At 17.6% G+C, this 11,369-nt stretch overlaps 1 pseudogene; it reads left to right on the plus strand.

Annotated features, from left to right (window-relative positions):
* The first annotated feature begins 9,986 nt into the window (after positions 1-9,986).
* LOC119767428 lies at positions 9,987-11,142 on the plus strand (annotated as a pseudogene).
* The last annotated feature ends 227 nt before the right edge of the window (positions 11,143-11,369 follow it).

Consider the following 11,369-nt stretch of genomic DNA (forward strand, 5'->3'; position numbering starts at 1 on the left):
AAAATTTAAAATTTAAAATTTAAAATTTAAAATTTAAAATTTAAAATTTAAAATTCTAAAATTTAAAATTTAAAATTTAAAATTTAAAATTTAAAATTTAAAATTCTAAAATTTAAAATTTAAAATTTAAAATTTAAAATTTAAAATTTAAAATTTAAAATTCTAAAATTTAAAATTTAAAATTTAAAATTTAAAATTTAAAATTCTAAAATTTAAAATTCTAAAATTTAAAATTTAAAATTTAAAATTTAAAATTTAAAATTTAAAATTTAAAATTTAAAATTCTAAAATTTAAAATTTAAAATTCTAAAATTTAAAATTTAAAATTTAAAATTTAAAATTTAAAATTTAAAATTTAAAATTTAAAATTCTAAAATTTAAAATTCTAAAATTTAAAATTTAAAATTTAAAATTTAAAATTCTAAAATTTAAAATTTAAAATTTAAAATTTAAAATTTAAAATTTAAAATTTAAAATTCTAAAATTCTAAAATTTAAAATTTAAAATTCTAAAATTTAAAATTTAAAATTTAAAATTCTAAAATTTAAAATTTAAAATTTAAAATTTAAAATTTAAAATTTAAAATTTAAAATTTAAAATTTAAAATTTAAAATTTAAAATTTAAAATTCTAAAATTTAAAATTTAAAATTTAAAATTTAAAATTTAAAATTTAAAATTTAAAATTTAAAATTTAAAATTTAAAATTCTAAAATTCTAAAATTTAAAATTTAAAATTTAAAATTTAAAATTTAAAATTTAAAATTTAAAATTTAAAATTCTAAAATTCTAAAATTCTAAAATTCTAAAATTCTAAAATTTAAAATTTAAAATTTAAAATTTAAAATTTAAAATTTAAAATTCTAAAATTTTAAAATTTAAAATTTAAAATTTAAAATTTAAAATTTAAAATTTAAAATTCTAAAATTTAAAATTTAAAATTTAAAATTTAAAATTTAAAATTTAAAATTTAAAATTTAAAATTCTAAAATTCTAAAATTTAAAATTTAAAATTTAAAATTTAAAATTTAAAATTCTAAAATTTAAAATTTAAAATTTAAAATTTAAAATTTAAAATTTAAAATTCTAAAATTTAAAATTTAAAATTTAAAATTTAAAATTCTAAAATTTAAAATTTAAAATTTAAAATTCTAAAATTTAAAATTTAAAATTCTAAAATTTAAAATTTAAAATTTAAAATTTAAAATTCTAAAATTTAAAATTTAAAATTTAAAATTCTAAAATTCTAAAATTTAAAATTTAAAATTTAAAATTTAAAATTTAAAATTTAAAATTTAAAATTTAAAATTTAAAATTCTAAAATTCTAAAATTCTAAAATTTAAAATTTAAAATTTAAAATTTAAAATTTAAAATTTAAAATTCTAAAATTTAAAATTTAAAATTTAAAATTTAAAATTCTAAAATTTAAAATTTAAAATTTAAAATTTAAAATTTAAAATTCTAAAATTTAAAATTTAAAATTTAAAATTTAAAATTTAAAATTCTAAAATTTAAAATTCTAAAATTTAAAATTCTAAAATTTAAAATTTAAAATTCTAAAATTTAAAATTCTAAAATTTAAAATTTAAAATTTAAAATTTAAAATTTAAAATTTAAAATTTAAAATTCTAAAATTTAAAATTCTAAAATTTAAAATTTAAAATTTAAAATTTAAAATTTAAAATTTAAAATTTAAAATTTAAAATTTAAAATTTAAAATTTAAAATTTAAAATTTAAAATTCTAAAATTTAAAATTCTAAAATTTAAAATTTAAAATTTAAAATTTAAAATTTAAAATTTAAAATTTAAAATTTAAAATTCTAAAATTCTAAAATTTAAAATTTAAAATTTAAAATTCTAAAATTTAAAATTTAAAATTCTAAAATTTAAAATTCTAAAATTTAAAATTTAAAATTTAAAATTCTAAAATTTAAAATTTAAAATTTAAAATTTAAAATTTAAAATTTAAAATTTAAAATTTAAAATTTAAAATTTAAAATTTAAAATTTAAAATTTAAAATTCTAAAATTTAAAATTTAAAATTTAAAATTCTAAAATTCTAAAATTTAAAATTTAAAATTTAAAATTTAAAATTCTAAAATTTAAAATTTAAAATTTAAAATTCTAAAATTTAAAATTTAAAATTTAAAATTCTAAAATTCTAAAATTCTAAAATTTAAAATTCTAAAATTTAAAATTTAAAATTTAAAATTTAAAATTTAAAATTTAAAATTTAAAATTTAAAATTCTAAAATTTAAAATTTAAAATTCTAAAATTTAAAATTTAAAATTTAAAATTTTAAAATTTAAAATTTAAAATTTAAAATTTAAAATTCTAAAATTTAAAATTTAAAATTTAAAATTCTAAAATTTAAAATTCTAAAATTTAAAATTCTAAAATTCTAAAATTTAAAATTTAAAATTCTAAAATTCTAAAATTTAAAATTCTAAAATTTAAAATTTAAAATTTAAAATTTAAAATTCTAAAATTTAAAATTTAAAATTTAAAATTCTAAAATTTAAAATTTAAAATTTAAAATTCTAAAATTTAAAATTTAAAATTTAAAATTTAAAATTTAAAATTTAAAATTCTAAAATTCTAAAATTCTAAAATTTAAAATTTAAAATTTAAAATTTAAAATCTAAAATTTAAAATTTAAAATTCTAAAATTTAAAATTTAAAATTTAAAATTTAAAATTTAAAATTCTAAAATTTAAAATTTAAAATTTAAAATTTAAAATTTAAAATTTAAAATTTAAAATTTAAAATTCTAAAATTCTAAAATTTAAAATTTAAAATTTAAAATTTAAAATTTAAAATTTAAAATTCTAAAATTTAAAATTCTAAAATTTAAAATTTAAAATTTAAAATTTAAAATTTAAAATTTAAAATTCTAAAATTTAAAATTCTAAAATTCTAAAATTTAAAATTTAAAATTTAAAATTTAAAATTCTAAAATTCTAAAATTTAAAATTCTAAAATTCTAAAATTTAAAATTTAAAATTTAAAATTCTAAAATTTAAAATTTAAAATTCTAAAATTTAAAATTCTAAAATTTAAAATTCTAAAATTTAAAATTTAAAATTTAAAATTCTAAAATTTAAAATTTAAAATTCTAAAATTCTAAAATTTAAAATTCTAAAATTCTAAAATTCTAAAATTTAAAATTTAAAATTTAAAATTCTAAAATTCTAAAATTCTAAAATTTAAAATTCTAAAATTCTAAAATTTAAAATTCTAAAATTCTAAAATTTAAAATTTAAAATTTAAAATTTAAAATTTTAAAATTTAAAATTTAAAATTTAAAATTCTAAAATTTAAAATTTAAAATTTAAAATTTAAAATTTAAAATTCTAAAATTCTAAAATTTAAAATTCTAAAATTTAAAATTTAAAATTCTAAAATTTAAAATTTAAAATTCTAAAATTCTAAAATTTAAAATTCTAAAATTTAAAATTTAAAATTTAAAATTTAAAATTTAAAATTCTAAAATTTAAAATTTAAAATTTAAAATTCTAAAATTTAAAATTTAAAATTTAAAATTTAAAATTTAAAATTTAAAATTTAAAATTTAAAATTTAAAATTTAAAATTTAAAATTTAAAATTTAAAATTTAAAATTCTAAAATTTAAAATTTAAAATTCTAAAATTTAAAATTTAAAATTTAAAATTTAAAATTTAAAATTTAAAATTCTAAAATTTAAAATTCTAAAATTCTAAAATTTAAAATTCTAAAATTTAAAATTTAAAATTTAAAATTCTAAAATTTAAAATTTAAAATTCTAAAATTTAAAATTCTAAAATTTAAAATTCTAAAATTTAAAATTTAAAATTCTAAAATTTAAAATTTAAAATTCTAAAATTTAAAATTTAAAATTTAAAATTCTAAAATTCTAAAATTTTAAAATTTAAAATTTAAAATTCTAAAATTTAAAATTTAAAATTTAAAATTTAAAATTTAAAATTTAAAATTTAAAATTTAAAATTTAAAATTTAAAATTCTAAAATTCTAAAATTTAAAATTTAAAATTCTAAAATTTAAAATTTAAAATTTAAAATTTAAAATTTAAAATTTAAAATTCTAAAATTCTAAAATTCTAAAATTTAAAATTCTAAAATTCTAAAATTCTAAAATTTAAAATTCTAAAATTTAAAATTTAAAATTTAAAATTTAAAATTTAAAATTCTAAAATTTAAAATTTAAAATTTAAAATTTAAAATTTAAAATTCTAAAATTCTAAAATTTAAAATTTAAAATTTAAAATTTAAAATTCTAAAATTCTAAAATTTAAAATTCTAAAATTTAAAATTCTAAAATTTAAAATTTAAAATTTAAAATTCTAAAATTTAAAATTCTAAAATTTAAAATTTAAAATTTAAAATTCTAAAATTCTAAAATTTAAAATTTAAAATTTAAAATTTAAAATTTAAAATTTAAAATTTAAAATTCTAAAATTCTAAAATTTAAAATTTAAAATTTAAAATTTAAAATTCTAAAATTTAAAATTTAAAATTCTAAAATTTAAAATTCTAAAATTTAAAATTCTAAAATTTAAAATTTAAAATTTAAAATTTAAAATTCTAAAATTTAAAATTTAAAATTCTAAAATTCTAAAATTTAAAATTTAAAATTTAAAATTCTAAAATTTAAAATTCTAAAATTTAAAATTTAAAATTTAAAATTTAAAATTTAAAATTCTAAAATTCTAAAATTTAAAATTCTAAAATTCTAAAATTCTAAAATTTAAAATTTAAAATTTAAAATTCTAAAATTCTAAAATTTAAAATTTAAAATTCTAAAATTTAAAATTTAAAATTTAAAATTCTAAAATTTAAAATTTAAAATTCTAAAATTCTAAAATTTAAAATTTAAAATTTAAAATTCTAAAATTTAAAATTTAAAATTTAAAATTTAAAATTTAAAATTCTAAAATTTAAAATTCTAAAATTTAAAATTCTAAAATTTAAAATTCTAAAATTTAAAATTTAAAATTCTAAAATTTAAAATTTAAAATTCTAAAATTTAAAATTCTAAAATTCTAAAATTTAAAATTTAAAATTTAAAATTTAAAATTTAAAATTCTAAAATTTAAAATTTAAAATTTAAAATTCTAAAATTCTAAAATTCTAAAATTCTAAAATTTAAAATTCTAAAATTTAAAATTTAAAATTTAAAATTTAAAATTTAAAATTTAAAATTTAAAATTTAAAATTTAAAATTCTAAAATTCTAAAATTTAAAATTCTAAAATTTAAAATTTAAAATTCTAAAATTTAAAATTCTAAAATTTAAAATTTAAAATTCTAAAATTCTAAAATTTAAAATTCTAAAATTTAAAATTCTAAAATTCTAAAATTTAAAATTCTAAAATTTAAAATTCTAAAATTCTAAAATTTAAAATTCTAAAATTTAAAATTTAAAATTCTAAAATTTAAAATTCTAAAATTTAAAATTCTAAAATTTAAAATTTAAAATTCTAAAATTCTAAAATTTAAAATTTAAAATTTAAAATTTAAAATTTAAAATTTAAAATTTAAAATTCTAAAATTCTAAAATTCTAAAATTTAAAATTCTAAAATTCTAAAATTTAAAATTTAAAATCTAAAATTTAAAATTTAAAATTCTAAAATTTTAAAATTCTAAAATTTAAAATTTAAAATTTAAAATTCTAAAATTCTAAAATTTAAAATTCTAAAATTCTAAAATTTAAAATTTTAAAATTTAAAATTCTAAAATTTAAAATTCTAAAATTCTAAAATTCTAAAATTCTAAAATTTAAAATTCTAAAATTCTAAAATTCTAAAATTTAAAATTCTAAAATTTAAAATTCTAAAATTTAAAATTTAAAATTCTAAAATTTAAAATTTAAAATTTAAAATTCTAAAATTTAAAATTCTAAAATTCTAAAATTTAAAATTCTAAAATTCTAAAATTTAAAATTCTAAAATTTAAAATTTAAAATTCTAAAATTCTAAAATTTAAAATTCTAAAATTTAAAATTTAAAATTTAAAATTTAAAATTTAAAATTCTAAAATTTAAAATTTAAAATTTAAAATTCTAAAATTCTAAAATTTAAAATTTAAAATTCTAAAATTCTAAAATTTAAAATTTAAAATTTAAAATTTAAAATTTAAAATTCTAAAATTTAAAATTCTAAAATTTAAAATTTAAAATTTAAAATTCTAAAATTTAAAATTCTAAAATTCTAAAATTTAAAATTCTAAAATTTAAAATTTAAAATTTAAAATTTAAAATTTAAAATTCTAAAATTTAAAATTCTAAAATTCTAAAATTTAAAATTCTAAAATTTAAAATTTAAAATTCTAAAATTCTAAAATTCTAAAATTCTAAAATTCTAAAATTCTAAAATTTAAAATTTAAAATTTAAAATTTAAAATTCTAAAATTCTAAAATTCTAAAATTCTAAAATTCTAAAATTCTAAAATTCTAAAATTTAAAATTTAAAATTTAAAATTCTAAAATTTAAAATTCTAAAATTTAAAATTTAAAATTTAAAATTTAAAATTCTAAAATTCTAAAATTTAAAATTCTAAAATTTAAAATTTAAAATTTAAAATTCTAAAATTCTAAAATTCTAAAATTCTAAAATTTAAAATTCTAAAATTCTAAAATTTAAAATTTAAAATTTAAAATTCTAAAATTTAAAATTCTAAAATTTAAAATTTAAAATTTAAAATTCTAAAATTCTAAAATTCTAAAATTCTAAAATTCTAAAATTCTAAAATTCTAAAATTCTAAAATTCTAAAATTCTAAAATTTAAAATTCTAAAATTTAAAATTTAAAATTCTAAAATTCTAAAATTCTAAAATTCTAAAATTTAAAATTCTAAAATTCTAAAATTCTAAAATTCTAAAATTCTAAAATTCTAAAATTCTAAAATTCTAAAATTCTAAAATTCTAAAATTCTAAAACTCCTAACTCCTGTTTTTTATTAGACCATTTTTTTTATTTTTACATTGTAAAATCCTTGAAAATTTTCAAAAATGATAGATTGTAGATTTTTTCCAATTTAAAATTTTAAAATTTAAGAATTTTTAGATTTTGTAAAAGAATTTCTAAATATTTAAAATATTTAACGGTACTCATCAACCAGAGCTTTTGCACCCAGATTCTTGTTACAGATATTTTAGTATCTTCAAAACTACGGGTAGTACCGAAATATTTTTTTATTCATCCCCTAAAGTACTGTCTACAAAGTAATTAACAACAAAGTTTGACTAATTTTACATTTCCGTTGTTGCAGGATTGGGTCCGTAAGTTTGACAATTTTGGAATAAGAAGACAACAACTTCCTTCGTTGTTGTGCACCCTTAAAAGAGATTAAAAACTTTAACATTTTTAAAACTTAAAAACATATATTTTGTTTTTTATTTTTATAATTTTTGTACTTTGTATTTTTTTCATTTTTCAAATTTTTATAATTTTTAGAATTTGTATTTTTTTTAAATTAAATTTATGAATTATTTGAATTTTAGTATTTTTAGAATTTACAATTTTTGAATTTTAGAACTTATAATTTTTAGAATTTTCGAATTCAAAATTCCAACTCGTGCGATTAACGTTTTGGGAATTTAAGAACTTTATAATGTTAGATTTTTATTATTTATGAATTTAAGAATTTTAGTATTTAAGAATAAGGGATTTTTAGTATTTAATTTTTTGTCAATTTCTTAATTTTCATATTTTAGAATTTCATTTTTTTAAATATTTGAAGACTTTGAGAATTTTAAGAAATAATAAATTTAAAAAAAAATAAAATTTAAAAAAATTTGCACAATATCAATAAATTAAATAAATTTAGAATTTTCAAATTCTTGCATTCTTTTTTTTTGTCCGCCTTGTGGGCAGATCATGGGATTAATTCACCTCGATCCTCATAGCGACTATCTTTTGTGATTCCCTGTTATACTCTTAAGTCTGCAATTTGCTCGAATCTTATTGAGAAGAATCAAGCTATTTGTTTACAGCCTTTTTTCCAATGCACATATACACTGGTAGAGTGCGCTTGAACGCTGTACGTTGAAGCGTTGGTGCGGAAGGAACAATTCTCCTCCCGTGTTTTTTGAGTCCGAACACTCATCAAATCTGTTAGCGCATCTTCGGCTAGTTGACCAGTCAACTACCTTCCGAAGTGCACAAGTCAGCCGAAGCTATGTGCTCCCGAAGAGAGCGAACCGTCCTACGGTCGGACGAAATCCGTAGTGGTTGACTTAGCGAAGGAGAAATGAGCAACTTTGAAGATTTGTTGTGGCTCGCAGGCTGTTGATGTCCAACTTCAAATGATGAGGCCGGACGGGGACTGGAGCGGTCCCTATTGGCTATTTTTAGATCTCTCCCATTGTCATCAGTTATTTCGGCTCTCTGTATTGACCCGACTGTCGTCAGTTGGCATTGGAGCTCTTCCCCGAGAAGTCCAATTTTTGACTAACTCGAGGTTTCTCCAAAGCGCAGACAGCAGGGAAAGAAAACCTGTACTGATTTTGCGGGATGATCAAGGCTCCAAGCTGCCACCCGAGGATTGAACCTCTGACCTTCCACTTGCTAGGCGGATCCCGTAACCACTAGACCACGGGAGGTTGGCTTGCATTCTTAAGTTCTGGAATGCTAGAATTTTAAATAAGGAAAAACAACTTTATAATTTAATTTTACAATTATCAAGTCAAATCAGCGTTGAAGTTTTTTTTTAAGCTTTAGTATTTTAGATTTTTTTATTTCTCTGTTTGAAATTAGGCCGATGCAAATATTTAAAAAAGTTTTTGTCCTCGGCCCTGACCGAGGTCAAGGGGGCAAAAATAAAAAATATAAAAATTTAAATAACAAGCCATAGTCTTCACAATTAAATAAAAAAAAGTGTTTTAAATTGCATTTTACACTAGTTCAGTTGTTTTGCAATCATTAGTTTTCAAAAAATCTAAGACCTGACAAAAACAAAAATTGTATCGAAAAAAAAGATTTTGCATCGAAAATTTTCAAAAAATCTTAAGATTTTTTAATAAACCCAAACATGCTAAAAATGATTTTAAATGCAGAAGAATGTATTTTAATTTGATTTCAGTTGGTTGCACTTGAATTTCCATTGAAATTTTGAAGTTTATTGTAAAAATATTTTTTTGCCCCTGATTTTTCGGGCCAATTTTGAAGGGGGAGGGTGACAAAAACTTTTGAAAATATGTGTACCAGCCTTATTGGATTGAAAAGTTAAGAATTTGTGATGTTCTATTCATCCTATTTTTAATTTCGATCGTCCAATCGCACTTTCAGCACACCTCCTCCATCGTTTCTAAAACATGACTCACCAACCGCTTCCTCGATCGCAAACTGGTTCCTTCCCGTCCCGTCTACTGGAATGGCCCGCCGAGTAAACCATATTTCCCGTCCTCCTCCTCCTCCTCTTCCTCCTATACCGCTACGAAGACCGAAATCTGGAATACAAGACACTTTGATTCGGTCGGTTGTCCACTCCGTCCGGAACTTTCCAGCTGAAAAAGTAGTTCAACCTAGAGCGCAACTTACCTTTAAACTGTCCAAAATCCTCCCAAAGCCTAAAACCAACAACTCGGTTCGACTCTGTTGCAATCAAGTCCGAACAAGATCAACTGAAGACTTTCAAACTGTTTGCGTCGACGATAATCGACGTCGAATTGAAGGTAAATCGATGGAAAAAACAATGTCGGGCAGGTCGAGTGTTTGTCGTACGTTTGTCGTCCTTTCGACCAATCGATATCGAAACGGTAAAATCAAAACCGTGCGACAACTCGTACGACGTGCGACATTTTTACAAGTTGTTGAAGTTTGAGTATTTTGGGTTAAAATGTACAAAAAATCGTATTTTTGCTATTTCTAAAATCACTCATAAAATCCAAATAAAATCCTTATTTTATTATGGATTTCGATCATCTTGACTTCATTCGACGGGTATCAGCAAAAACTATTAGTTCTGATATGTTTTAGCATGATTGAAACATGACTTCTCTTGTCTTTATCTGTTTGAACCGTTTTTGCAAGAGGCTTACCATAGAAACAAGTCGACTTCCGTGACGGTGTTGGCGTCAGAGTTGCTGCGCGTGGCGGAAAAGTTGCTCGAGCAAAAATTTCACCCTCAAACGATTATCGCCGGGTGGAGTGCGGCCAAGCATTCGGCACGTTCGGCGCTGTTTGCCACGGCGACGCCCAGCTCGAAGATTCTGTCCTAGCCAAACTATTTGCCAAGCTGGTCGTCGATGCCGTGATGCGGTTGAAGTGATTTGGGGAATTGACCGCGATGTAGTGCATAAAAAAGACCGGCGGTTGCTTGGAGGATTCGTTCCTGGACGAGGGTTTCCTGTTGGACAAGAAGCCCGTTGTGCACAACCCGAAACGCATCGATAACACAAAGATCTTGATCGCCAACACGCCGATCGACACGGACAAGATCAAGGTTTTTGGATCGAGTATAAAGATGGACTCGATGGTGAAGATTGCCGAGCTGGAGGTCGCTGAGAAGGAGAAGATGAAGGACAACCAGGACCAGGCTCGTCTCGGTCGTTGCGATCTGTTCGAACAGGTCATCATCGGCAAGGACACGCTGCTGCGTTTAAGTGGAGTTTCCCTCGGAGAGGCCTGTACCGTCGTAATTCGTGGGGCAACCCAGCAGATCATCGACGAAGCGGATCGTTCGCTGAACGACGCCCTTCGCGTGCTGGCCGCGGAAACGTCCGGTAAGGCATCGATGGCCATGGAGGCATTCGGTCGCGTTCTGCTCTAGCTGCCGACGACGATCGCCGACAACGAAGAGTACGATATTGTTTGCAACGCTTAGCTAAACGAAAAGTAAGAATGTTGAGGTGGGGTTTTGCAGGGCTTTTTATGTTTATGATTATTTTCTTTGCAGGTGAACGTGTAATCCACATGACCATCGAAGTACGCTGCAGCGATGGCAGGACCTGGAAATAGTTAGGTACATTCACGAGTGCAAAACGGCGCTCAAAACCAAAAAAAAAGGTGCAGGGTGTTATGTTACACATGACCAGTATGACAAAGAACTTAGCAGAAAAGCTTTTAAAATTAAGCAATTTTGTTGAATTATGCGTCAGATAAAATCAAAACATTATTGGATTTATATTTTCGTTTAATTTCTCTTTAAGCTCCGTATTAAAAAAAAACATGATATCTCTATAATTCGATGTTTGTTCCCCAATCGGAACAATCGTGAGGTAGCGGGCTCTCCAGATTGTTGCCACCTTTTTCGAAATGGCCAGTATTGTAAACCATGAGTTGTGATACCCATATTGCCAAAACTCGTTGGTTCAATAGATGTCTTCCCGAGAAAACTTTCGTTTAGGGCACCGGCCACTGCAGCTTTTGGC

The sequence above is a fragment of the Culex quinquefasciatus genome, chromosome 2 (genome assembly GCF_015732765.1).
Source record: "Culex quinquefasciatus strain JHB chromosome 2, VPISU_Cqui_1.0_pri_paternal, whole genome shotgun sequence".
Taxonomy (NCBI): Eukaryota; Metazoa; Arthropoda; class Insecta; order Diptera; family Culicidae; genus Culex; species Culex quinquefasciatus.